The sequence below is a fragment of the Sus scrofa genome, chromosome 7 (genome assembly GCF_054392235.1).
Source record: "Sus scrofa isolate SSC_HxYL_T2T_F1_AM1 chromosome 7, Sscrofa_HxYL_maternal_Yorkshire_Landrace_v2.0, whole genome shotgun sequence".
In the NCBI taxonomy this organism is placed as follows: Eukaryota; Metazoa; Chordata; class Mammalia; order Artiodactyla; family Suidae; genus Sus; species Sus scrofa.
In genome coordinates, this window is record NC_139389.1 from 122,631,261 (window position 1) to 122,642,847 (window position 11,587).

Here is an 11,587-nt window from a genome sequence, read left to right on the forward strand (position 1 = left end):
AACTCTTTGGAGCAATGCCTATAGAAGGTGGGGGACGGGCACCCTGAATGAATATAGGGGACTTACAGGGACCCATGTCACAAAGCTAAAGGAGCTAAGATTCATATATGAGAGATTGACATAGAATTTCTGGTTGCTGACAAGATGGTCACCTGAGTTGAGCTTCTGCGTCCTCCCAGAATCCAACTCTGAGGCAACCGCTAGGGAGACATAGAGAGGTTGGGTCCCCATGAGTGTGGATAGGGGGGCAGAGGGTGTAGCAGTTCAGAGCATCAGCGAGATGGATGCTAATGGGAAGTTGTGCTTCCCTCACTGCCCTCATCAGATTGTTGGTGATTAGGCTGCATAAGCTTACAACCTCCATCTTGCTAGTACACTCTTTCTATTGCATTTTTGGGTTGTATGCCTTGATAAAGCAGGCTGCCATGTTGGAGGCTCACTTGGCAAGGAACTGAGGGAGGCCTCCAGGCAATGGCCAGCAAGGATCTGAGGCCCTCAGTCCAACAGCCTTCAAGGAACTGAATTCTGCCAACGTGCATTGGGAAGAGCATTCTTTCCCGATTGAGCCTTCAGATGAGAACCCAGCCCCAGCCAGTACCTTGACAGCAGCCTGTGAGAGACTCTGAAGAGAGTATCTGGCTCAATCAACCCCAGATCCCTAACCCTTAAGAACTATGAGATAATACGTGTGTGTTATTTCAAGGCCCTGGGTTTGTGGGAACTTATTTTGCAGCAGTGGATAACAAATATTAGCATTCTGCAGCTGGCCTGCAGGCTTGAGCACATCTTCCTTACAGGTGCTTATCTGTGTACAGATTATACCTACCTGCTAGAATGCAACACCCACCTTTGGGCCTCCCTGCAGGAGCTGGGGTGTTGCCCTGCACAGAGCAGTCACATAGATAATGATTTCTAGGCAGGAATCCCAGGCACAAATTCCAGGCGAAAATTAAATGAGTTCTTCCTATGTTCCTGGCCTTGTTGTAGGCACTTTACAAATCTTAATTGATTTAACCCTCAAGACAATCAGATTAGGTAAGCTCTTTGAGGATTTCCATTTTGGATGAGAAAAATGAGGCTCACACAGGGGGGATAACTTGCCCAGATCTGATGCTTGTGGGTGGCAGAGCTGGGATTCAAGCCCTAGAAAGCCTGGTCCAGAGCCTGTGCTGCTCCTCAGACCTGCGAAGAGATGGGATCAATGTCACACATTGTCCTCTTCCGAAGCAGCAGAAAGAATTCCAACGTCTCAGCTGTCCATTGCTTGTTCACTGAGTTGGAGGGCAGGAAGGTACCTTATTTCACCTGAAATCTCACTTTTTTTTTTTTTTTTTTGTCTTTTTGCCATTTCTTGGGCCACTCCTGCAGCATATGGAGGTTCCCAGGCTAGGGGTCGAATCGGAGCTGTAGCTGCCGGCTTATGCCACAGCCACAGCAATGCGGGACCCGAGCCACATCTGCAATCTACACCACAGCTCATGGCAACACCGGATCCTTAACCCACTGAACAAGGCCAGGGATCGAACCCGCAACCTCATGGTTCCTAGTCGGATTCGTTAACCACTGAGCCATGACGGGAACTCCTGAAATCTCACTTTTAATATTCAAAACACGGCTTAAAATTTGGTTGAATGGGAGTTCCCGTCATGGCGCAGCAGAAAGGAATCCGACTAGTATCCATGAGGATGCAGGACTCTCTCAGTGGATCAATGATCTGGCGTTGCCGTGAGCTGTGGTGTAGGTCACAGACACTGCTCGGATCCTGCCTTGCTGTGGCTGTGGCCTAGGTGGGCAGCTGTAGCTCAGATTCGACCTCTAGCCTGGGACTTCTCATATGCTGCAGATGTGGCCCTAAAAAGCAAAAAAAAAAAAAAAAAAAAAAAAAAAAATTGGCTGAATGATCGAATGAATGAATGCATGAATGAGATGGAGATGCCTTGAATAGGATGTGGGGAGAAAAGAATAGAAGATTCTATTTCTAGATGTTATACCAGCAGGCTCACATGTCTCACTCCAACACGTTTCTTTGCAGTGTCTTTCAATATTACCTCTTCTGACGCTTATTTGATAGCATGACTTAGGAAATAGGATGTGTTTTTCTTGATTTGGAATTGAGAGCAGAAAATAATTCATAAGAGGTAAGTGAAGTGGAAGGCAGCTATTGTTCCTAACAAGTGTGTTTATTTCTTATTGGTCTGACTGCACATGCACACACAGAAAACCCGGGATTATATCTAATTCTGCATTTATAGCAGCTTATTACCTGCAGGGATAAGTGAGGTTATATAATGGGCTAGTTCAAAGACGGTGCTTGCTTGTATATGCAAATGTCTGTCTAAATTGCTTAAAATAACAAGTTGTTTAACACCCTCAACGGAGGGGATTTGGTTTGAAATGTTCAAACATCACCCTTTATTAAGGGCTGCCTACTCCGAGTGCATGAAATGAAAGATGCTTCTCATCGATGCCAAGGACCATGGCCGCACGGTGTTTCCCGAGGAAGGCAAACAGCTCAAGTCTCGGCTCCTATTTCATTGTTTTCAGGTCCGAGAGTCAGACCAATCATTTATTTACTAGCAGTTTTCAGGATTAAGTTGCTTGGGTGTCTTGGCACAGATTAAAGCGTACAGGAGAGTTTTACGATGTGGATCTCTTTTGCTTGAAATAAGTGGACTCTGCCATTCTAGGCTGTGGGATTTGCTCCCTAAGAAAATGTGTACAACCGAGCTTAATTTCCTTGCCTTTCTCGGCCTGGCTCCTCTCTTAGTGCTGTCCTGACTGTGCCACTCAAACCTGGTCACATCACACCTTGCTTAAGCCTTTGTACTGCCTCTCCTGGTGCCCTCAGAACACAGGGCACGCTTCTTGGCCTGATTTCCATGCTCTTTGTCATCCAGTCCCTCTTCACTGAAGGACTTCCACTCTCGGAGGCTTTCCCCGCTCCCCAGCCTCCGTATTCCCACCCTTCTGCTCTGTGTTCAGCTTCTCGAATTTTCCATGATCGCCAAAGCCCTGGGCCTTTGCGGCTCTGGTTCCCCCCACCTTGTTCACCTTCCTTTCCTCCCCTCCCCCTCTTCGCCCCCTCGAGTTTCCACTGTGATGTCTCGGCCTGGGAAGCACTCCCTCCACTGAGGCTGGAGCCCTTGTCATCGCTGCTGTGGCTCCAGGCACACACCGGACACAGTCCCCCTTCGTTGACATCCTCTGGTTCCCCTGCTGGACTCTGAGTTCTGAGATGGGGTCTCTCAGCACCTGTCACGGGGACCTGGTTCATTAAAGAAAGTGAAAAAACCTAAAATAAAAATTTGTTGAGGAGTTTCTGTCATGGCACAGTAGAAACAAATCCGACTAGGAACCATGAGGTTGCAGGTTCGATCCCTGGCCTTGCTCAGTGGATTAAGGATCCGGCTTTGCCATGAGCTGTGGTGTAGGTTGAAGACGTGACTTGGATCTGGCATTGTTATGGCTGTGGCATAGGCCAGCAGCAACAGCTCCAATTAGACCCCTGGCCTGGGAACTTCCATATGCTATGGGTGTGGCCCTAAAAATACAAAAAAGACAAAAAAAAAATTGTTGGGGGAGTTCCCATTGTGGCACAATGGAAACAAATTTGAATAGTATCCATGAGGATGCAGGCTTGATCCCTGGCCTTGCTCAGTGGGTTAAGGATCTGGTGTTGCTGTGAGCTGTGGTGTAGGTCACAGACACAGCTCGGATCCCGTGTTGCTGTGGCTGTGGTGTAGGCTTGCGGCTACAGCTCGGATTTGACCCCTAGTTTGGGAATGGCCATATGATGAGGGCATGGCCCTAAAAAGCGAAAGAAAAAAAAACAACTGTTGAATGAATATTCTCAGTTCTCTCTACTCTCCTGTAACCTGGGTTTCTCTACTTGGGGTGGATCTAAACTGCAATTAGTACAGTTTATCCATTTCAGTGCAAGTGAATGACAGTTTAGGTAAAATAAAAGCTGTTAGCACAATAGAAAGTTTTCTTGAAAACAAAATTAATTTTTGAAATTCTGACCACACAAAATTCATGGCTGTGATTTAAAGCACAAAATTGGAAACCAGTTTCTCCAATGTTAGACCCTAGTTGTGCTTCCAAGGTAATTTTCAATTCTAACAGACCCCTGTCATAACATGAGGCAGCATCCCCTTAGAGAAGGATGCTGCCTCTCATCCTCTGTCACAGTATTTCTCAGAAAGTGTGACAGAGAAAGACAAATATCATATGAGATCACGAATATGTGGAATCTAATAAACAGGAATACAAAAGGGAGTTCCCACTGTGGCTCCGTGGACACGAATCTGACTAGCACCCTAGAGGACGCGGCTCCGATCCCTGGCCCCACCCATTGGGTTAAGGATCCGGCATTGCCCTGAGCTGTGGTGTAGGTCACAGACGTGGCTCGGATCTGGTGTTGCTGTGGCTGTGGTGTAGGCCAGTGGCTACAGCTCTAACTCAACCCCTAGCCTGGGAACCTCCATATGCTGCGGGTGCAGCCCTAAAAAGACAAAAAAAAAAGTGTGAGATGCACTTTTTTTTTCTGCTGGCGTAAATGAAAGGAAGGGTAGATGCAGTAAGATATGCTTCATGTGGTGCTAACATGGGACAAACAGCTCAGAAGATCTAAAAGAGCTATTTTAGAAAAAATATAGTGTTTTTAGCAAAATTGATTTAGAGCGGAAGTCTCTCTGTGCAGGACAAGCTATTGCCTTTGATATCTCCTCAGCTATTAGCAGCAGCAATGACAGTTTGGTCAAAGAGAAGAGATGAGACTTAATAATTCGGACCCCAACATTCTCCCGAATGGAGGACACCTTAGAACAAGTACCAGGTGTGGGGGCTTTGTTTTTCCACTGGAGATTTTGGTGGGCTTTGCTCTAAACACTTTGTATACTAGCAGTCACTATTGTAGTTTTGCTCAGAGTCTTCCACTGCCTTTCTCCATTTGAATTTGGGGGGGGGGTGGCCATTTGTACAGCCTGTCATTCTTCTTCTGGGAAAAATTCTCATGTTTTCTGAACGTTCTTGTTCAGGAGATGGAAGTAGACCTGACCTCACTTGCCAGGACTGACTTCCCAGGTCTGCTGACAAGGCGTTCAAGGCTCCCCAGGCAAGTCAGGAAACAAGAACACAGCGAAGAACAGAGCAGAAGATGTACAAGGCTTCCCGGGGCTGCCATCAGACGTTACCGTGGACTTGGTGGCTCGCAGCAGCAGAAACCTGTTCTCTTTCGGGGCTGGAGGCCAGCATCCAACATCGGGCACAGCAGGATTGGTTCCTTCTGGAAGCTCCAAGGGAGAACGCAGTTCACACCTTTTTCTTAGCTTCTGGGGGTTGTGGGCAATCCTGCGTGTTCTTTGGCTCGTGGACCCGCACTCTGATCTCTGCTCCATCGTGGCGTGGCCTTCCCCTCTGGGTGTCTCTGTGTCTCCAATCTCCTTCTTTTGTAAGGACACCAGTCACTGGATTTAGGGCCCACAACTTCTGCGAATACACAAATGGCTTAAAGTTCTTACTTACATCTGCAAATCCCCTCTTTCCAAATAAGGTCACATTCACAGGTACCAGGGGCTAAGACTTGGACACAGCTTTTGGGAGGATATAATCCAACCCATTGCCAAGGGAGAGGCCACCTGGGTAAAAAGTCCTTCCTACTCGGACCCTCCCAAGAGCTTTCTGTATGTTGACTTTCTCAACCTTCACCTCCAGCCATTGAGACAAAGCCCCGCCTCTTGTTACTGTGTTTCCAATGAAAGCTGAAGCCCAGATGCTATTGTGAGGAGATCCTGAAGACCAAAAAAAGAGAAAAATAACCAAGAAACAAATCGAGAAGGAACCCTGGCCCAAGCATCCTAAAGATCAAACTTTAGAACTAGTGATGCACAGCATGGCCCCATGTTTTTGACCCAGAAAAAAAATTGCATGTATATTCATAGAAAATGTCTGGAAGGATGTGTTCCAAAAAGTTAACGGGGGATAATCCCTGGGTTTGGGGATTATGCAATCTTAAACTTCTTCTTTATGTGTATTTATATTGTATAATTTTAGGTTTTGTCTTTGTTGTGTGTTTTTTTTTTTTTTTTTTTTTTTGGCCACACCTGTGGCTTGGGGAAGTTCCCGGGCGAGGGTAACAGGAGAATGCAGCCTGCTGCAGTGACAACACCAGATCCTTAACCCGCTGAACCACAAGGGAAATCTAATTTTAGATATTGTAAAAACATCTCCTTAAACACTAGATCTAATAGTTATTAAAAGATAGTAAGGAGTTCCCACTGTGGTGCAATGGGATCTGTGGTTCTCTGCAATGCCAGGGTGAAGGTTTGATCCCTGGCCTGGCACAGGGGGTTAAAGGATCCAGCATTGCACCTGTGGCATTGGTCACAATTGCGGCTGGGCTCTGATCCCTGGCCTGGGGACTCCATAGACTAAAATAAAATAAAAAGAGATCCTGGATGGTAAAAAATCGTTTACTTGGTCTGATGGTTCAAAGAGGAAATTGCTCTTGAAATCAAGTAGAGAAGGTGAGACAGGAGTCAGTTTCCCTGAATCTCCTTTCGTGATTATGAATCGCATATACCATATCCTGGTGTTTGGTCACTCTCTGGATAATCTACTGAATTGTAGATCGGAGAACAGGAAGAAACCCTACAGCTCACCGGGTCTAAACTCCTAGCTTTACAAACCATGAACCAGAACCCCAGAGAGGGTGGCACGCGCCTAAGGCCCATGACCAGAGGTAGAACTGAGACCTCAGGTAGGGCTTCTTTTACTACGGCAGGTGGCTGCTGTCAAGTCTTGTGCCTATGCCACTGGACTAACACGAGTCATAGTGTCTATTTCCAGGTCAACCGCTAGTGAATAAGCCACTTGTTTATGCAAATATTTGTGGAGACTTATTCACTGAGCAAACATGGACGACCTGTACCCTGTCCCAGCATGTTCTGGTTACTCACTATAAAGATAGACAGACAAGTCTTTAGAATCAACGAATTAAAAAGAAACCATAGCCTAAATGCCCACAAGCCTAGTGAGGCTATGGATGCAGATGTGGATATTTTAATATAAAGGCCCAACTCTCCATGACCAAAGCTCCCAGTTGCTATCCTGGGCATTCAACACCCTTTACCTGGCATCGAATTTTAGGGAGTCTCCAGACATAGGGACAGGAGGGTTTGCATTTTGCTGGTGGTGTCTCACGGACACTCAGCAGCCTCTCTGCTCATGGTCCCCCCAGGGCCTCGTTTTGGGAAGTCAATGTTCCAAAAACCATTTGAGGAGATAGGATGGTTAATTTCATGTGTCAGCGTGGCTAGGCCATGGAGCCCACATGGGCCCCTTAGTCCGTCAAATTATTCTAGATGTTTCTGTGAAGATATTTTTAGGTAGGATTAACGTTGAAATCAGTCAGTTTTGAATAAAGCAGATTACTCTCCATATCTACTCAGTTGAAGGCCTTAATAGGAAAGAAAAAAAAAAAAAGACTGACTTCTTTGGAAGAAGAGGGAATTCTGCTGGCTGACTCAGCCTTTGGACTCAAACATCAGCTCTTCCCTGGGTTTCCATTCTGTTGGCTTACCCTGCAGACTTTGGACTTAACCAGCATTTGTAACTGTGTAAGCCAATTCCTTATAGTTCTCTATCTTTGTCTCTCTGTTTTTGTTTTTTTTTTTTCTCTCTCATTCTCTTTCTCTTCCCCCTACCCTGTGGATTGATAGATGGATGGATGGATAGATAGATAGGTAGATAGATAGATAGATAGATAGATAGATAGATAGATAGATAGACAGACAGACAGATAGATAGACAGACAGATAGATCTCTCCTTTTATCACTCTAGCCAGAGGTCTTCTATCTATCTATCTATCTATCTATCTATCTATCTATCTATCTATCTATCTATCTATCTATACTTTCTATTTAGTTCTGCTTCTTTGGACAACCTTAACTCATACAGGAGGAGAACTAACTATCACTTGTTCCAGCCGGAGAACCTTGTTTCCTTGCTGCCCTAGGAACTAACTGTGCCGCTCCTTCACAGCCATCCTCAGTCCCTGCCACCTCGTCCTGGGACGGAAATGGGCAGATGCCATTCTCCTCGACTCTGTGTCAAGCTTGCCAGCTGGAGCCCTGAAGTGGCTACTATGACAAAAAGGTGTGATGCCTAAGACAATAAGGACTTCTAAAACTTCTTAAAACATTTTTTAAACTAAAATAAAACCATGAAAATAGTAAAATAAATAACAATAGTATTCATAATAATTTATAGATTTAAAATTACTCATAAAGAGTTTTGCCTACTTTTCCATTTTCCATGTTTTACTGTCTGGACACTTTTCAGATTTGCTTTCCCTATGGTTTCACAATGAGACACTTGTAAATCAACACTTTTTTTCAGAAAATCAGCATCCTGGAAAGCTTTTCTTCTATGTTGGATTCTTTATCCACATAGTTGATATGTTTTGTGCTTTCTGGCTCGGACTTGAGGGCTTTCTCTCTCAGGTGCTGTTGTGGTCCCAAGGGCATGGAATGACTTGCATAAAACAGTAGCCTCATGAGGTATCACGTGAGAAAGGCATTATTATTCCTATTTTACAGAAATGGAAACTGAGGTTCAGAGATGTCCAGTAACTTCCCTAATGTCTCTCAACTAGAATGTCTCAAAGCTGGCCCTGAACCCAGGGCTGTGTGGGTCCAAGTCCACACTGACTTTTGTGATTTCGATGCTTTGGGTAATTTTTATTAATCAACTCAGCCTAGATAAGCAGGGACCTGCAAATCTGTGCCACCATATAGAAGGTCATTTAGGACCTCTTCCAGGTCCATGATAATCTCATGGCCTGGCCTGTGCTGTCTCCCTTTTAGATGTGACTCTGTTCTCTGCCTCTGCTCAGACTCAGCCAGCTGGTTCATTTCCAGCCTGTGTTTATTTCCCTCAGCTTCTTTCATCTTTCCCAAGGCTTTAGTGCTCCTTCTCTGCCTTGTGTTGTATCCTGATTTTCTATTCCTCACTCTTAGGTAACTCCTGACAACTATTCTTTCATCTAATTATTCCAAACAGAAATGAGTTTCATGTATATGGAGCAAATTTTCATGGTTGCAAATAGAGGCACTGTATTAGCCAGCACAAGTGACTGAAATCCAGTTCAATCAGTTTTAGGGAGTTAATTATCTTAGGTACCTGGGAAGTCTGAAGTTGGCTGCCTTCAGGCATGGCTGTATCAAATGATTCAAGCTATGACATGAGGGGTTTGTTCATTTTTTGACTTGGTCTGACTTCACTCTCAGAATCTTTCCAACATGGCAGCAGGAATGCTCTGGCTTATCAGGCTCCCATGTTCCTTAGCTCTCCCTCTCTCTTTTTTTTTTTTTGTCTTTTTGCCTTTTCTAGGGCTGATCTCATGGCATATGGAGGTTCCCAGGCCAGGGATCCAATCAGAGCTGTAGCCACCGGCCTACGCCAGAGCCACAGCAACGCCAGATCCGAGCCGCGTCTTCCACCTGCACTACAGCTCACAGCAACACCAGATCCTTAAGCCACTGAGCAAGGGCAGGGATCGAACCCGCAACCTCATGTTTCCTAGTCGGATTCATTAACCACTGAGCCACGACGGGAACTCCTCCTTAGCTCTCTTGATCCCACAGCAGGACAGGGAGGCTCACCTGTACTCCGCCCTCACCCCCAGCTCTCATACAAACACCGTAATGATTTCGATTTACCCTGTTTGAGATGCATACCCATCCCTTTGGCAAAGGGGTGGGGACATGTTTGACAGCCTCAGAGACAGGACACAAGTGGGGGTAACGTTACTCGTCACCTTCAGAAAGGGAAGCGGGGGGTGCGGTGTGGGGACATCAGTCACATGTCTTCCTCAGGCCCACATAACGAACGTTCCATGAGCAACACACATGACAGCAGAGAGCACGGGAAAAAGATGCTGGAATTCTCCACCTAATCACCATGATCCCCAAAGACGATTTGGAAAGATTCACCGCATCTGCAGGTGGCTCAGGATGGAAGGATACTCAGCGTTAAAACAGAAAGGCCTGGAGAATGTAACCGGAGACAGCAGGCACATTCGGGATTTGGGATCCCCTCCGTCATCACAAATGTCTCAGAGACCAAAGGGCCTGCTTGAGTCCCTGGAGAGGACAGTGGAGCGTGTCCAGTCCCTCCTTCTCCTGTCCCCCCGCCCGGTGGAGGGGGGGGGAACCTCAGGGACTGTTTTCCGAATATTCCCAATGTCCTTTTTTCCCTTAGATCTAAATGATGATGGTGATGGTACTGCTGTGGGTGGTGAGAGCATGTTAATATAAAACGAAAGCTTAGTGAACACCGAGTACTGGTTAAGATGCTTAAGAGGCGTTCCTGTTGCGGCTCAGTGGATTAAGAACCCAGCATAGTGTCCATGAGGATTCCAGTTCCATCCCTGACCTTGCTCAGTGGGTTAAGGATCTGGTGTTGCTGCAAGCTGCAACAGAGGTCACAGATGTGGCTCTGATCTGGCGTTGCTGTGGCTGTGGCTTAGGACACAGCTGCAGCTCTATTCGAACCCTAGTCTGGGAACTTCCATATGCCTCAGGTGAGGCTCCCCCACCCCCCAAAAACAGATGCTTAAGAAGCATTAACTCATCTAATCCCCTCAACAATTCTGTTACAGGTAAGAAACTGAGGCCTAGACACATTAAGAAATTTGCCCAAGATCACAAAGTTAGCAAGGGGAGAGCTGGACTCTGCTCTCAAGCAGTCCCTTAACCAACAATGAAAATTAATGTTAATTGAGCACTTACTACATTCCAAATACTTTATAAGGATTATCTTCCAATTTTACAGCAGCCCAACAATGCTGTGACTCTTTTAGCATCCTTTCTTCAGAGAAGGAGAGCGAGAGGTGTGACAGGGCTAACTTGCTCGGTCCCCAAAGCCCACAGTGAACTAACTCTACTTAGCAGTCGGGTACCGGTTCTGAACAGCAGAAAGATACCCCTGAAGCTGCACTTTTGGAAAATACATCTGGCAGCAGCATGGACGATACCCTGTCTTTTTCTCGGCTCAGCAGTACCAGCTGGAAGATCGGACCACACAGCCAGCAAGTGGTGGAGCCGGGGTTAGAACCATGTCTGTCTGATTCCAGCGCCAGAGCTTGAATCCCCTCTGCCAGGTGGACTGAAGCCGGATGCAGGCTGCACGGGGCCCCTTTCCCTCATTGGAGGTGCTCTGGTGCCTCACTGCCTCGCTGAGTGAGCTTCCTCTTGTTTTGAACCCTTCTACTGGCTCCTCTCAGCCGTTTCTCTAAGAAGAATATGCTCAGAAAAGCCCCAATCCGCCACCAGCTGGAGCTGGTAAGGCTGCAATACTTCCTGTTGCATTGGGTCCTGGGGGCAGAAGCTGCATGTTATTTATACCCGAAGCGCTTTATTCGTGGTGCTTTGTACAACACAAAAGGCTGAGTCCTGTCTTATGGAGCCAACAGACCACAGACGTACGTTAAATAACAGAGAAGAATAATCAGCTCTCCCCTCTCCTTCCCCTCTCACTTCCATTCTGCCTGAACAGTCCCCCCACTGCCCCCTTTGTTTCTTT